Genomic DNA, 15,560 nt, shown 5'->3' with positions numbered 1-15,560 from the left:
ACTCAGACGCCCACTGAACGCAGCTTCTTATCAGTTTCATGTCTCTTGTGTGGTGTCCTGTGCGTCACTATTATGGGCCGTGCGGAAACTTATGCACTGAGCAACGTTCCGCGCATGTGCAATGTGAAAAAATAAATTGCGTTATTTTTTTATCACGTTATGTTTTCTTTAATTAATTAATCGTAATTAACGCGTTAAAGTCCCAGCCCTAATAAAAACGCATACATACATTCAAAATAGTATAAAAATAAATACGATGGAATATGTTGTAGTGCATCGCCACAACCTATTGAAAAAAAATCCTAGACATATATTCAAAATGTACATTTTATGACTATAATCAGCATAACCCCGTCGGTAACTCTGAAAGGGCGTTAGCGCACCACTTTGCTGTTTCACAAGCATCGTTGTGAAACAGAAAGCAGCACAATAATCATTTTCTCTTGTTTTCATACACGTTCGATGCCAAAATCTTAATTGAAAGTAGACTTTGATTAATCACCCGGCCCTACCTTACCTTTTTGTTCCCTCACCACTTGTCACTTATTAGCCCAAGGAGGGAACTGGAAAAACACAACATAATAGCTCCTGATTGGACCCGACCGATTACCTGTTTACTCTCTGTTGAGCAAATATTCAGCCGGATGCAGTTGTCATCGAGCAGCGTGGTTATGGAGTTTTACGCAGTCGGTCTGTTCAGTTGACAGGAACTTTTCATTGCCTCAAAACACCGTCCACACTGTGACTTTCTGTCAGACTCAGCAACACTGTAGTTCTTTCAGACCAGCGTCGAACCCTTCGGCTATCTGGAGCCGCTTTTAATAGAGATAAATGACACAGATTAAATTCCCATCACGGCCCGGACTCTGCAGCACGTACTCCCACTAAACACGCCGTCATATCTCTTCCCAGTAAGGACATCCGAACGTGCCATCGTGTCAAGATTGATGACTGGCATTAATGTGGATTACCAGCCGTGTGTTTGTTTATAAGTGCTCGGTTAATTTTAGCCTCTGTGCAAGCACTCCTGTAATATCCGTAAGCCTCTCGCACATTCCACCGACAACTCGCACAAACACAGCTCTGTTTGGATTTTGCAGTAGGGTCACTTGTTATTATAATGCACATTATCTGTGTGTACATGTGCACAACCGCTGCCAGGGTTATGATTGATCAACTTCTCTTCCCTTAACTAAGCCGCATACTTTGTGTGTTCAAACAGAGCAGAGTGGACTTGGCTGGCACTCATATGAAAATATGAGCCTGTGCACTGATTTATATGCTTGAATGAGAGCCAGATTTTATAATTTGTAGTGTAATAGTTTCAAAACATACTCTTAATACCAGTGTGGCAGTCTAGTTTGTTGTCCCCTCCATGTTTGTCAATCCCAAAATCGAAGCAAAGCTTAATTTCTTTCTTTTTCTTTGCACCTTTAGAGTATTTTAAGAATGCGCGGGTCCAGAGGTGGAGAAATAAAGGGGGAGGGAGGTGGGTGTTGTGTGGGAGGCCAGAGACAGGAAAAGGGGGAGATGGTGAAAGACGCGGAGGAAGGCGTAGAGATAAGAAAGTGCTAATGTCCCTAATCCGCTCCAGATGAAAGCTGTTGGTGTGACGGGTACGGTAAAGGTTGGCCACTCCTACATCACACCATCTTTTATGGCTCGTCCTCCTCATGCTGTCACACAAGCCATCACCATAGTAATGAGAGAGAGCAACACACACACATGTGGTCACAAACATGCACCTGTCTGACTGTTGTGCAAAGGAGGTTTGTCGGTTTCTGTCGCCCGGCCCTCGTCTTTCTTTGCTCGTCTTTGTTCTAGCAGTGTGCCAGCGCAGGGTGACTCTGCAGGTTTCCTGTAACATCACCAGACTCACTACATCCACTAGAATACATTTTCATTGTGAAGCACATAGCTTTAGCTTTGTTTATGTCTAGCATCGAGACCTTTTTAGTGATTCAATCCTCCGTGTGTGGGTTCTCCTTTCCCTTTGCCATGGCTTCCTCCGGCGATGGATAATGTTACCTCTCTAACATGTCGCCGTATTTGCTTTACTGTGACACCCAATCAAAAAAATGTCCACCACCCTTACTGCCTTATACTCATGTTACATTACCTCGGTCCGAGTAATGAAATCTCTGCCATTGTTTTTCTTCCTCCATGGTAATTTCTGCATATTCAACCGCAGCGTTAACGTTAGACAATCTGCTTCCTGTTTACAGCGGCATGCGCGTGCCCAATTGCACTGTTTCTTCTCTTTCAGCGTGAATGTGTTTCAATTTTATAAACAGTACACATGCAAAAATATACGTACAGGTGTGGCAATAAATTGTACCTATAATTAAATCAACAGAGCACTACATTTACTTTCATGTTGTTCTAAATTCCTGCTAATGAACAAATCTTTGCACCCTTAATATCGGGCATCTGCTAGAAGAAAGAATGCCTTTATTCGTCCCGCAAGGGGACATTCAATTTTTTCATTCTGTTATTATATTATTCATGTTACACACACACACACGGGCCCGAAACACACACACATGCACAAACAGGATTCTGCTCTATTGTATGTTACACTCTGGACTGCAGCCGCCACATTCAGGAAAGTTTGTTTACAGGCTGTTGCTGACGAAACATCTGGCTCGCCCCCTGGTGGCTGGCTGTCAGTTAAGGAAGCGCCTGTTTTAATGTAATGTGCAATGTAAGCATTTTTACGAGTGGAGCATTTTTAATGTCAATGCTCATTTAATCGTGGGAAGCCAAAAATTGAGATCGCACTAAATTTCTCGATTAACGGTGCAGCCCTAAGTTAAACATTTGTCTTTTCTGGCTTCCCCTTGTGTCAAACCTCTAACATGTCACAAACTGTAACAGGAGAGGAGAGATCTAATGAGACCCTATAAACTACAACTTAAAATTCAGACACACGGTCGATCCAACACCGCAACCTTCTTCACGACTCTCAGGAAGAAAACCGAACACCACAGACTCCCAACATCCTCCTGAATGAGATGTGTAATGTCTCTTTCTCCCTCTCCGGGTGTTTCCCCTCACACTCTTTATCAGCTGACCAGGACCAGATGACTTCAAAGTAAGCACTCAGCAGAGAGGTGAGGAAGGACCTCCCACATCTGAGACCCCCTGCCGGCACCAAACTGATCCCCTTTACACACCCACCCCCCTCTTTTCTTGCTCACCTTACAGCCCCCCCAACTCCAGCTGCTGCCATTTGGCCGTAATCAGCACCCAGCAGCATCGCCTCTGATTAGAGAAGGTGGGGGTGGGTTGGAGGTAAAACTTGACAAATTGGCACATTCTTCTCCACCCATTCCCCTTCTTCCCCGTCGCTCTCAATCCTCTCTTCCCCTCTCACACACCCGCAGACCCCACTTAAATCTGGCAGCACCCCTGTCGACCCCCTCCACCCGCCCGACCCACCCTGCACCTCTCACTTGATGAATGCTGTCCTTGTGAGCAGAGGAAGCCACCGTCACACCGCCCACCCCCCGTCCACGTCCACACACACACACACACACGCACACGCACTCGCACCCGCACTCGCACCCGCCCTGGTGTTTCTTGCATTATCCTTAAATAGAAGTGAAGTTTGGGGACCTCCGCCCCTGCAGGTGCTACCTCTCTTTGGTTATACAGACACACATGTGGACTCTCATGCATACACCACCATAAGAACACACTCCCGTAAATACACACGCAGACCACAGTCGGCCACAATAACGCATACCAACACACACTCTGGCTGCTCTGGTAGCTGTCACAGAGCCATGCGACCAAAACGGAGAAAAGATTCTGATCCAACATTATGCCTGATTTACACAACCTCCTCTTTCTCTCTCCCCCTCTCTCTCCCTCTCCCTCTCTCTCACTCTCTCTCTCTCTCTCTCTCTCTCTCTCTCTCTCTCTCTCTCTCTCTCCCCCTCTCTCTCGCTCTCTCCCCCTCTCTCTCTCCCTCTCTCTCTCTCTCTCAACCCCTCCCTCTCTTTCTCTCTCTCTCTCTCTCTCTCTCCCCCTCTCTCTTTCTTTCTTCCCCCCCTTCTCTCTGTGTCTCTCTCTCTGTCTCTCTGTCTCGGTCTCTCTCTCAGCCCCCCCCCCCCCCCCTCTCTCTCTCTCTCTCTGCACTGCTGCCCCACCTCAAACCCCAGCCAGTCTATCCCGGCCCACCCAGGACCCCCTGGACAGGAGCAGCACAACAGCTGCGTGTGTGTGTGTGTGTGTGTGTGTCGTAGAGAAACTAGAATGAGCAGGATACAGGTTATTGCCGGGCAGTTACATGGTGCCTGTTTAGTTATAAATACCTTCTCGTCTGTCTCGCAGAGTCCCTGGAAGTGTCTCTTCAGAGATGTTTTACGGGGCGTGTGTTGTCCCAGTTGCAAGCCTCTAAGGTTATTTAAAATAAACAGGACTGATCTGAAAAAGAGCACCGTGGTACCGCGGAGCAGGAGACCGACCAGAGGAAGGTTGGAAAAAATTAGTGCATTTACAGGCGCCTAAGTAGCTGGCTTATTGTGGACTTCATCTGATTTTCTTCAACAAACAAGACACCTAAAGTGTTTTCACATATGAACTCCGGACAATGTCAGGAGATTCAGGTGCAGAGATAGCTTTTTTCATTCACACAAGCAGCACACAACCAGAGATCCTCCGTGTCAGACAGGTTCTCACTCACTGGAAATACTCCATTTGGTTTAAGTGAGGGGAGGCGCCCCGGTAGAGTGTGCAGGAGGAGACTATGAAGCTGATTACAGACATTTTGGGGTCCGTCCTAACTGACACAAGTTCATGAATCTTGTCATGTCTCCAGTTGGACATTTTCATTTGGGTCTTTGTGTAAATCACACTTCTTCTCTGTCAGAGGTTTGTTTTGCTCCGCTGTTTGCTGATGCATGATACAAACATCATCAAGACGCACCATTCACTCTCGCAGAGTAGACGGGAGAACGAGCGGCTGTATTCACACATGGGCTCACTCGAAGATTAATTGGTCTTTGTGCTAAGGAGCTGGCAGGGTAATCTGTATCTGATGTCCCGTCTGACTGAATTGGATATTTGCGTTTTTGCATACAGCCCAATTTTCAAGTCATGCATTGCACATTCCTCCATTTGTGATTATCTTATTTAATCTTCCACAAACTTTTTATACATGTACGTGTGCCTGGAGAAGACTTCAGACAGCAAAGTGTTGCATTGACACTAAGATCATTACACATCCTTGTTTTCAAAATAACGTAATTCACAGAAGGTGAAATTGACCTCTGCCTCTGTTCATCTTCACAGCTGAACAGTTGACTCTTTGAACTATTTATCCATTTGAAAAACACATTCATGCTGTAAGGAAACAATGGTCTACGAAGCCTCTTGTATAATTATAGGGTTATTCTGGTGATATTGTGTTTTTCAGAGCTCTGTATATCAGCAGCAACATGAAAGAGAAAGTGGTGCTCTGTTTATTTAAATTTGAAATTGCAATAAAAGTATTCTGTCCCTATAATGTATGAATGGTTGTGATAAATAAACTTGAATGTCAGAACATTAAAAATAAAATACATTTGAAAAAATCAATGTCACCTGCTTGGATTATAAGAGAGATTATAGAGTCAAGGTAAACGGTTGTTTGTCTATCATTGTAAACGCACAACCTTCCCCTTAGTCATCGCTGCCTTAATTGCAAACAAAATAAAAATTTACACACTGACTATAATTAATTTTGGAATCCAGCGACAACAAATACTTGAGTTGGGTCCAGCACAAACATGCCCAAACACTCTCCAGGCTGGAGGAACTTGAAAACGCTTGTCTCTCTCTTTATAGTTCAGACATTAATTACAGAGCTTTACTTAAACAATGATAAGTGATCACAGAACACTTGTTTTGGGGTTTTGTTCATGCTGGAGGATGACTGTGAGCTTCACATAGTGATTTAAGTCGCCTGGGATCTCAGTGCGGAGTGGCTCAGGTGTTACTTTTCACCTCTGTGAACGGGTCGCATTACTGACCCGTGATCACAACGCTCACTTTCACCGTTTTATACTCGTGTAGTTCAAACACAGCCGTACGTAGTTGGTTTTAGTATGACTTGGCCTCACACCTCCAAAATCCACTGCGTGTCACTGATGACAAAGCCGTTTCTACCTGTGTACTCATGTGTGTGCATATGTGTGATTGCTCCACACGGGCCCCGGGGCATGACCGCAGCGCGCCGCAGTGAGACCTGTTGCCATGTTTACAAGTGTGTTTGTATTTGGGCGGTCGGAGTGATTGATTGGCAAACCGCTGCAGGGTGGATCATGCGATTGAGGGAAGGCAGGAATGAAGGGGTTCTTCTTTTCTTGATTGACTTTTCCAGGGAGTTCCCATTCCAGGCGCTCTTACCCAATGCTACAGGAATGGGGTGTACGGCTGCACCTACGCTCTCCTTATAAACATTTTGTTATGCTCATTACAGATCGGATTCCTTCCTCTGTGGCTCTTTAAATACAGGAGCATATTTGAGCAATTTCGACAATGGCATTCAGCACTTCTCATCTAAATTAATATTTCCAGAAGTTAACTTCATTTGTCTGCAGCTAATAGCAACCGCCCATTCTGCAGTTTAACTGACATTAAAATAAAATAAAATAATGTTGCAGCATTATCTGTAGGTATATCTCGCCAACCATTCACATCATCACATTGTTTTCAATTCAATTCAATTCAATTCAAAAAACTTTATTTGTTCCCGGGGGGCAATTCAGGGCACACAGAGCAGGCGGCAGTAGCTCAGTCCATAGGTGACTTGGCTTGGAGCTGGAGGGTCGCTGGTTCGAGTCCCTGTGTGGACCATTAGCGTGGACTGGTGGCTGGAGAGGTGCCAGTTCATCCCCTGGGCACTGCCAAGGTGCTGTTGAGCAAGGCACCGAACCCCCAACTGCTCGGGGCGCCGGTCACTGGCAGCCCCCTCGCTCTGACATCTCTCCTTAATTGCATGTATATAGGTCCTGTCTGTGCATGTGTGTGTATTTCGGGCCTGTGTGTGTGTGTGTAACATGAAAAGAGTGAAAATTGAATTTCCCCATTGCGGGATGAATAAAGGAATTCTTCTTCTTCTTCTTCTTCTTCTTCTTCTTCTCCTTCTCCTTCTCCTTCTCCTTCTCCTTCTCCTTCTCCTTCTCCTCCGTCTCCGTTACACAGAAACAATGTATCTTCACAAATGTTGATCAAGCAATCAACATATGGTCAAACTTTAATGAGGCTTTAGAGGTTTCTGCTGACTTTCTGGATATTTTTTGATAAAGTCGTGTGACTTACATTGAAGCCCGTTGCAACATGGTTAATTAGTAAGGATGTGTGTCATCATTGAGAGATGGAGCAGGGCAGCTACGGTAAGACCGGCCATCACCTGCTCACATCCAAGCCATTTAAGAGAAAACGATGCAGAGAAACAGAGTGAAGGAGGGAAAGAGGGGGAGCGGAGTGCCCGGAGGGAGACAGGGACTTTCCAGACTCAACTGCATAAATCCTGAGCTTGACAGCCAAGCTCCAACTCTCAGTCTACCTGCCCTGACATACGCTGCCGCAGCACGTGTTTCTCCATACGTGCACCTCTAACGCTCCCACGTTCACCTGATCTGTTTGACTTGTATTTGTTCATTGCCATAGCTGCGGCGGCCTACACACTTACCGAGCAGAAGGCATGATCGCAGTGATGAGTGAACATCAGGGGGGGATTAGTGGGTGGATGCATGTCATGCCATGTACAGATCCCTGATTTAAAAAGTCAGTGTTGAACTTGAATTTGCCTCCTAGATACTTAAGTTTATTTCTTTATTCCTTTATTTTAAGCTCTCTTTAAATGTGCAATGTGTTGTTAATGTCCACCTGTTCCAAAACAAGACAGCCTTTCACCCTGTGTAAGAATTTCAGGATTTAATCATTGCATCAGTGACACTGTTAAAGTGCAATCAACGTAACACACCTTGCAATGTCCTCAAAAATGTAATGGAGTCTGCGTTTTATGGCGCACTCACACTGTGCGTCCGTCCCGTGCCCCGTGCACCCGAGAATGCTTCTTGCTGCCTATACGTCATCACGCCGTAACACGTCACACGCATTGATGACGTCATCACAATGCGTGGCTTTGTTTACAAATCTTTCCGTAGACCTCAGAGTTTTTGTGCGTCTTGTCGACTGTTTTTTAATCTTTTCATCGACCAAATCTGCAGTAAACACTCCACCTCCGCATCACAACAACTTGAACTTTACACCGCCATTGTTTGAAATGTCCGCGGATGGTCCCTCCTTCTTTTTTCTATGTCCCAACAGGCGCACAGGAAATGACGTCAGAACCAAATGTGCGTTACGAAAGCCAACCTCTCCCAAACGGGACGTGGCCGGCAAGCGTGCGGCAGCTAGGCGCGGTACGGTTGCACTCACACTGGTCAAACAAACTAGACTTTAGCGGTAAAACCTGGTGGGCACGGTACCGATGGACAGTGTGAGTACGCCCTAAGAGACTGTTACAAAGTCCCCAGTTTAACAAGTTAAAACTGTACACCATCAGACTTGCTAGCACAACATTAGCTTTCTAGCTCATAGCTGAGCAGACTAGAAACATCTCCCATTGCAAAGTCTTATCTAAGGTTTATTTCTAATGATCGTTCCAGGTATAAGTCAAACCCTCAGGTGTTGCCAAGGAAACTTAGATATTGTTTTAGGTTTTGAACCTACAGTAAATGAATGCACTGTGAGGTGTCCATTATTAGGAATAAATGGACGTGCAGCCTTGTCCACCATTAACCCTAACTTTTCACTCGTGATGCACACGACCTGTATACTGAGTTATTCTTTTAATGAATTAAGGCACTTTCGTGTCCTTAAAATACATTTAAAAAAAAAACCCAATGATTACAACCGGTAGGGAGTGAACTCATGTTGATGGACTGGTGGAAACCCTGCCTTAATTAATCCAACTGTGACTGTAAACCATGAGAACCATGTAGGCCGGTTGTGGTATTGTTGGTCGCTCTATTTATAAACTCACAGATCGGATTTCTTTCAGGTGCACTCTGTAATTAAAGCTGTTTAGGAGCTTGTATTGTTTCCGCTTGTCACTATGTCTTCATTTAATCTTTTTAAATGTCATCTGTTAAACACAAAGGGCTTTGACTCCAAGAGAATTCTTGGCAAGGTGTGCGTGTGTGTGCGTGCGTGTGTGCGTGTGTGCGCGTGCGCGTGCATGTGTGCGTGTGTGAGCTGTACTGCGTAGTTTGAGTTTCTGACATGCTTGTAATGTTTGCAGTCCGCGGCTGCAGTGTGAGATAGATAAGCCTGCAGTTTTTCTTGGTGTTTTTTAAGAACACTGGGTTCCCGGCAAGAAAACCCTCGAAGAGCCAACACACGTTCCAGGTGGATGATGCAATATCAAACAGCCACGCCTCTGTCTTGCTGTCACTCACTGTTCCCTGCGTGCATCTCTTACCCTCCTAGTGTACTCTCCTTTTAATTCTATTGTGTCTGCGTCTCAGGGAGAGGCACGTCGGCACACTGCAAGGAAAAATGTGTGTGTGTGTGTGTGTGTGTTTATGCACAGACGAGCTTGAGTGACACAATTTCCAACAAGACAGAACTGGAGGTGAAGAGATTCCCCGCTCAAGTTCCATCGCATGATGATGGAGATCCAGCTCTGTTTGGAGAGTGGGCTGTTAGCGTGGGCCCGTGTACAGCAACAGTAGCTTAGGCTACAGCACACGGAGACATGTTGGAGTCATTCAGAATCACGTCAGCCACACAGTGTTCACTGACCTCTGAACTACAAATCATAGAGTAATGTAATGACTCATGTTTACCTATAACCATCATATAGTTAATGTTATAATTTACATAAATAATTTCTGAAACATATAGTGGTAATTATTTAAATAGTTTAGACTTTCCTGTGGTGAACGCTCTGGAAGCATCTCATGTTTTCAGCAACAATTAGTTGATTAATCAACTCAAAAGAAAAAGCATTTGCACCTACTTTGATAATCGATTCATGCATGTGAGGATTTGCCGCTTTTGTCGGTTTTTAAATCATCGTCGACTGAATATCTTTGGGTTTCCAAAAACAAGACGCTTGAAGACGTCACCTTGGGCTCTGGGAAAGTACCTCAAATGAAAAAGGATTCAAAAGGACAAAAGGATTTTCTCAAAGTAGTAGAGAGCATGTCATCTGTTTGGCCAGCCCAAAAAAAGAATGTTGTCAGGCATTTATGTACGGTATTATTAAGCTTTGATTGGCTTCATAGTGCCAACAGTTTATTTCCTGGTGCAGAGTTGCAGGTGATGCAAAGTGAGGACACGAGGATTCGTTTGCATTTGTGACCTGAGAGGCTTTTCACACTCGCTGCAACCTCAGTCTGAAACTGATGCCCAAAAATAAGTGCGCTCGGAAAATGTCATTGTGCGTCTTCTCTTCAAACAGAGCACAATGCGTGTGCATGCGTGTGTGTGTGTGTGTGTGTGTGAGTCTGGAGATCACAGTTTGGGTTCTGTCTCTTCCAGGAAGCGATGTTGGTTTCTTTCAACCATGACGATGAACTATAACTGAATCTTAACTAAGTAGTCTTCAAAACTAACTACTTTGTCGCATGGCAACGCTGCACACGACAAGGCTGCACATCCACAGGTGTTTTCACAGATACTTGCACCAAGAGAAGAAGAGATTGCGATTTAACTTGCATATTTTATCAGCCAAACATAAATAATTGTTTGAATTTGATTATCTTTCAAGGCTTAATAACGTGCTGTCAGATTGGTGCATGGACTCACATACACATACATTCATACCAGCCTTTTAGGCAGAATCAGAGACATTTTTGATACTGGTGTTAGTGTCAGAACAACTCTAACCAAGAGAGACAATCGTAAATTTTCAGATTTGTTGTCACATTTTCATTAATACGATGATGTTTAACTGAATAGGATCCTAATTACTCAAAATATAAGGTGACAACCATATTTCCAGTTTTGGCAACCAAGAGCTGATGTCTGGTTGTTTGCCTGGCACCGACTTTTAACAGTTAATGTTGCAGACTGGTGCAAAACACTTCACGCAACAAATATGAGTGCAGCTGTTGTAGGCAATCATTTTCTACTGCTGTGGATTACAAGTAAACGTTTTCTTTTGTTATTCCCACCTCCTGATTACTGACGCATCATTCTCCAAACACTGAGAGGCACAGCGCTGCACTAAGGCTCCATGTTTGCAGGGGAAAGTGGGGTCTATGTCTTGGCTTTGTGATGCAGATGAGTGACACTGCGTTTGATTTGATGAAAGCAGAGTAATGGATCTGTCTGGCGGTGCGTGGGTGCCAGGTCGGGTCTAAACCTCTCCCTCCTGGAGCAGATTCAGCCCGTTTGTCTTTGCCCTGTTAACACACACGACTGCTCTAATTTCAGTTGGCCTGTGATGTGATGAGTAAAGATGTAATTGACTGTGGTTTCTCCCAACAAGCCCCCACCCACGATCACACACAGACACACACGCACACACACACACACACACACACACACGCACTTTCTCCCTCCGTTTCTACTTTTCCTCTCTTCCATACCTGCCTCTCTCTTCCCCTGCCCGTCACCTCCACCTCCAGGGTGTCTTTGTGATTTCTTGGTGGGTGTTTGCGGTCGGCAGGACTGTGCCGGATCTTCGGTGTTCGACAGAATAGTCCACAAAGACGAGAAGGTGGCGCTCATGGAGGGCTGGACTTTCTCGTGTCATTCCTCTGGAATCTGAGGTGTGATGATGGTTTACCACAGAGGTCGTTAATCTGTCATCATTTTCTGCTGCAGCGATGATTCTGAACAAACAGCAGTGGACCAGGGAGCGAGTCGGTGTTGTGTTGGGTTCATTCTGCATTCATTGGGTTATAATAAGACTGTTTTTTTTTTTTACTTTAATCGTTAGAAAAGTAATAAATAATCTGGATTATTAGAAGAATCTGGGAGAATATTAGACATTTACAGTTAAGGTAAAATCAGATTTCCATGCACCAAATCATCATAATTCAGAGGCGATGGTGGAGAGGTGAATGTAAAGAGTTTAATTTAGTTATTCATTATATAAGTGCTGAAATAATACAAATTAAGGATGGAACAGTGTTGTTTTTCATCCAGAACACTGCAACATTTTGTACAAAACTAAACTGACACTAAAAAATACATTTGAACACATTTGTACACACAAACATTCACCTGTAATACGAGTGGACCGTATGGTCTAAATGAATTTATATCACGATGTAATTTGAAGCATAGTCGATGACAATATTATATCACAGTATATGAATATGAATGCTTCTACTTCAGCCCAGTATTTGTACAGTAATTCAGAAGTTTGAGGCTCTTTTTTTTTGCTCAGGTATTTTCTTTTCAGGCTGCTTTATACTTTTATCCACTCCACTATATTCATATCAACTTAAGTTACTAGTTAATTTACCCGATTTTTACTTCACACAGATATACTACAGGGGGATTGTTGGGTCTGTGTAAATCATAAATAAGTCAGAGTGTGGTATTTACCTACTCTGTAAAGTGTCCTGAGATAACCTTTGTTATGATTTGGCACTGTAAATAAAATTGAATTGATATACGAGCGATAAGTCAATCATTACAATAAAAACGACTCAAAATGAATTAAGACATTTTGCTAAACGTTCCTTTTTTATTCTGCACCTGAGTGACTGACTTGTTCTTTTTTTATTTACGCACAATAGAGCTCCACATTCTTCCACCTCTGACGCTGTATATACAGTTTAATACCTTAATGTCATCCTGTATGCGGAGGGAGGCCTCGGCTGAATAAATGTAGCTCATATTTATACTGCTGTCAAGACACGCGCACACACACACACACACACACACACACACACACACACACACACACACACACACACACACACACACACACACACACACACACACACACACACACACACACACACACACACACACACACACACACACACACACACAGGTGCACACACACAGGCACACCCACACACACATATACATACATGCACAGAGTCACATTCCTCAGTTTCAAGCATGCATTTCAACAGGCCTTGTGTGAGCAGGAAAGAAATGAAACCACTAAATGCAGCACGTATATCCTGTACATTTAGAACCTTTTAAACAGATCGCCTTTTTTTCTTCTCCTGCGTCGGCGGCGGACCCCCAATGCTGACAGAGCCTGGCTGACTTCCCAGAACAGAACAATATCTGCCAGGTCGACCGAGGGGCCCAGCAGTCCACACGCACACACACACACACACACACACACACACACACGCACAGACGTCTGGCCTTTAAACCGTCAGCGCTCAGGCCCTGCCTTACATAATGACAGAGAATGGAGGCATTAAGGCAATTTGTTTGATTTAAACTGTCAAGGCGTCCTGGACCCTGCCCCTCTCAGCTGGTTTTGATACCCCGAGTCTGTATGTGTGTATGTGTGTGTACTGTATTTGTGTGTGTGTGTGTCGCAGACCTCTTTGGTGTCCGAAAAACAAAGAGAAATGGAGTGACCCGCACAAAGACAGCATGACAAAGAGGGGGTGTCGGAGAGGAAGGTGCTGTAGTAGCATAAACTAGCATTTATGAGGTCCAGGGAGAGTGAGTGGTGACAGAGCAGGAGGAGAAATTAGAGTAAGGAAGGAAGAGGTGGAGGAGGAGGAGGAGAGGAGGAAGAGCTGAAGGTAGACCTGAGAGAGCTGCGGGGACATTATGTCTGCTGTCGGAGAGGGAATCTGGTGTGTGTGTGTGTGTGTGTGTGTGTGTGTGTGTGTGTGTGTGACTGTCACCTCTCCGTCACTGAGTATAAAGGCAGGTTTTCTTTATTGTGTTCTTTGAATATCATTTTAAATATAAATAATTACGATCAGTTGAATTCCCACGGATGAATAAACGAGTTGAGCTGAAGTAACACAGTCCAACGCAAGATGCATGTGGCTGCAGATGAATTGCTATGACATTTTCAGGCCTTTTGGTCCACAGACTTCCCTCTGACTTCATCTTTACGGGCTTCAATAATATCCCCTCGGCAGATAATACTGCACCTTTTGTGGATTCATGCGACTGGTCAGTCTGTTGCGACTGTGCAGGCATTGCCATCCCTGCGTGCACTTCTCGTGTCTGCTGCAGGAGACGTCATCGTGTAACGCACAGTATATGTTGGTGTGTAAAGTGTCCCCTCACTTTCTCTTCTAAATGATGTAAATGAAAATGCCAGAACGCAAAGTAAAAGCGTGAGTGGAGCGTCACAGGTAATTACACCGAGCTGCGGAGTGTAATTGAACCTGATCAAACCTCTGTGTGTGTAAGTGTGTGTCCGTGTGTGTCTGTGTGTGTGTGTGTGTGTGTGTGTGCGCTGAGTGGAATAGAGGCCCACTGTTCTTCGTTCCCAGCTTGAAATAAGGGCTCTTTATCTGACCGGTGTGTAGCGCGCCGGTGTGGAAGCACTAAAGGGCCAAAGCGTTTCCTCCGTACAGACGGGGCTCCTGCCGCCCGCTCCAGGTGTGGTGACCACTAAGCAGCACGGCTTTTAACCGTCACGCCTGATTTGGAGCCTGAGGCCAACCTGGCGCTCACACAAGCACACACAGTCCAAGTGCACAGTGTCACACAGACTTGCACACGCACATCCATTTCTAATTTGAACTTAACCCCCCCCCCCTCCCCAGTGTTCATTAAGCCCCCCCCCCCCTCCTCTTGGCCAGAGGCAGATTTCCAGTGTGCAGCAAAGCTCATTTAAAGTAGAGATGCACCGATTGAGCTTTTTTCAGATCTGACCTGGACTTTAGGTATTATTACTGCATACCGAGAACTGATTATTTTACATCTATTTTATTTATTATTTTAATAATTAGTAATTAATGTGGCAGGTAAGGTGTAAATTTAAGTGAGCCTCTGCAGTTGCCTATTTGAACACCTTTTGATATTATTTTTGTATATTTATATATAGTATTATTTATTTGTAAATAATATTGTTTGAAAATTCTAATAAAATAGTGCTGATTTATACTACTACTACTACTGATATTAATAATAATAATAATAATAATATTATATTATTTTATTATTATACACAATAATTTGTATATTTATAGTATTTTATTTATCTGTAATTAATATTTGAAAAGTATAATAAAATAGTGCTGATTTATACTATTACTATTACTACTACTCCTACTGATACTACTACTAATAATTATTATTATTTGAATGATGATGATGATAATTGTGAGGACAATGATGCTAATAATTAAAATGCAATAATCACTTTTGGGCTGGAATTTAAAAGATTAAATTTACTGAATTAGTTTTGAGTTTTGATACAGTTTTAACAGAAGTTCGCTCCAAAAACAGATTCAAAGGGACATTTGTAACTGAAATAATGATAATAGTGATGTTAATAATAATAATAATAATAATAATAATAATAATGTATTGAATGTAATAGATCTGCTCCATTGTCACTGATCCAGCTGTCGGCCTGTTATCTGATATCAGTATTGTTTTGC

At 43.8% G+C, this 15,560-nt stretch overlaps 1 protein-coding gene across 1 annotated transcript in view; it reads left to right on the top strand.

Annotated features, from left to right (window-relative positions):
- The window catches only part of gmds (GDP-mannose 4,6-dehydratase), a 189,605-nt gene that overhangs the window by 44,286 nt on the left and 129,759 nt on the right, over window positions 1-15,560 (top strand). The window lies entirely within an intron of this gene.

Source organism: Echiichthys vipera (genome assembly GCF_963691815.1).
Source record: "Echiichthys vipera genome assembly, chromosome: 3".
NCBI lineage: Eukaryota > Metazoa > Chordata > Actinopteri > Perciformes > Trachinidae > Echiichthys > Echiichthys vipera.
The sequence above is the reverse complement of the archived record's forward strand: the minus strand, read 5'-3'. Positions and strand labels throughout refer to the sequence as shown.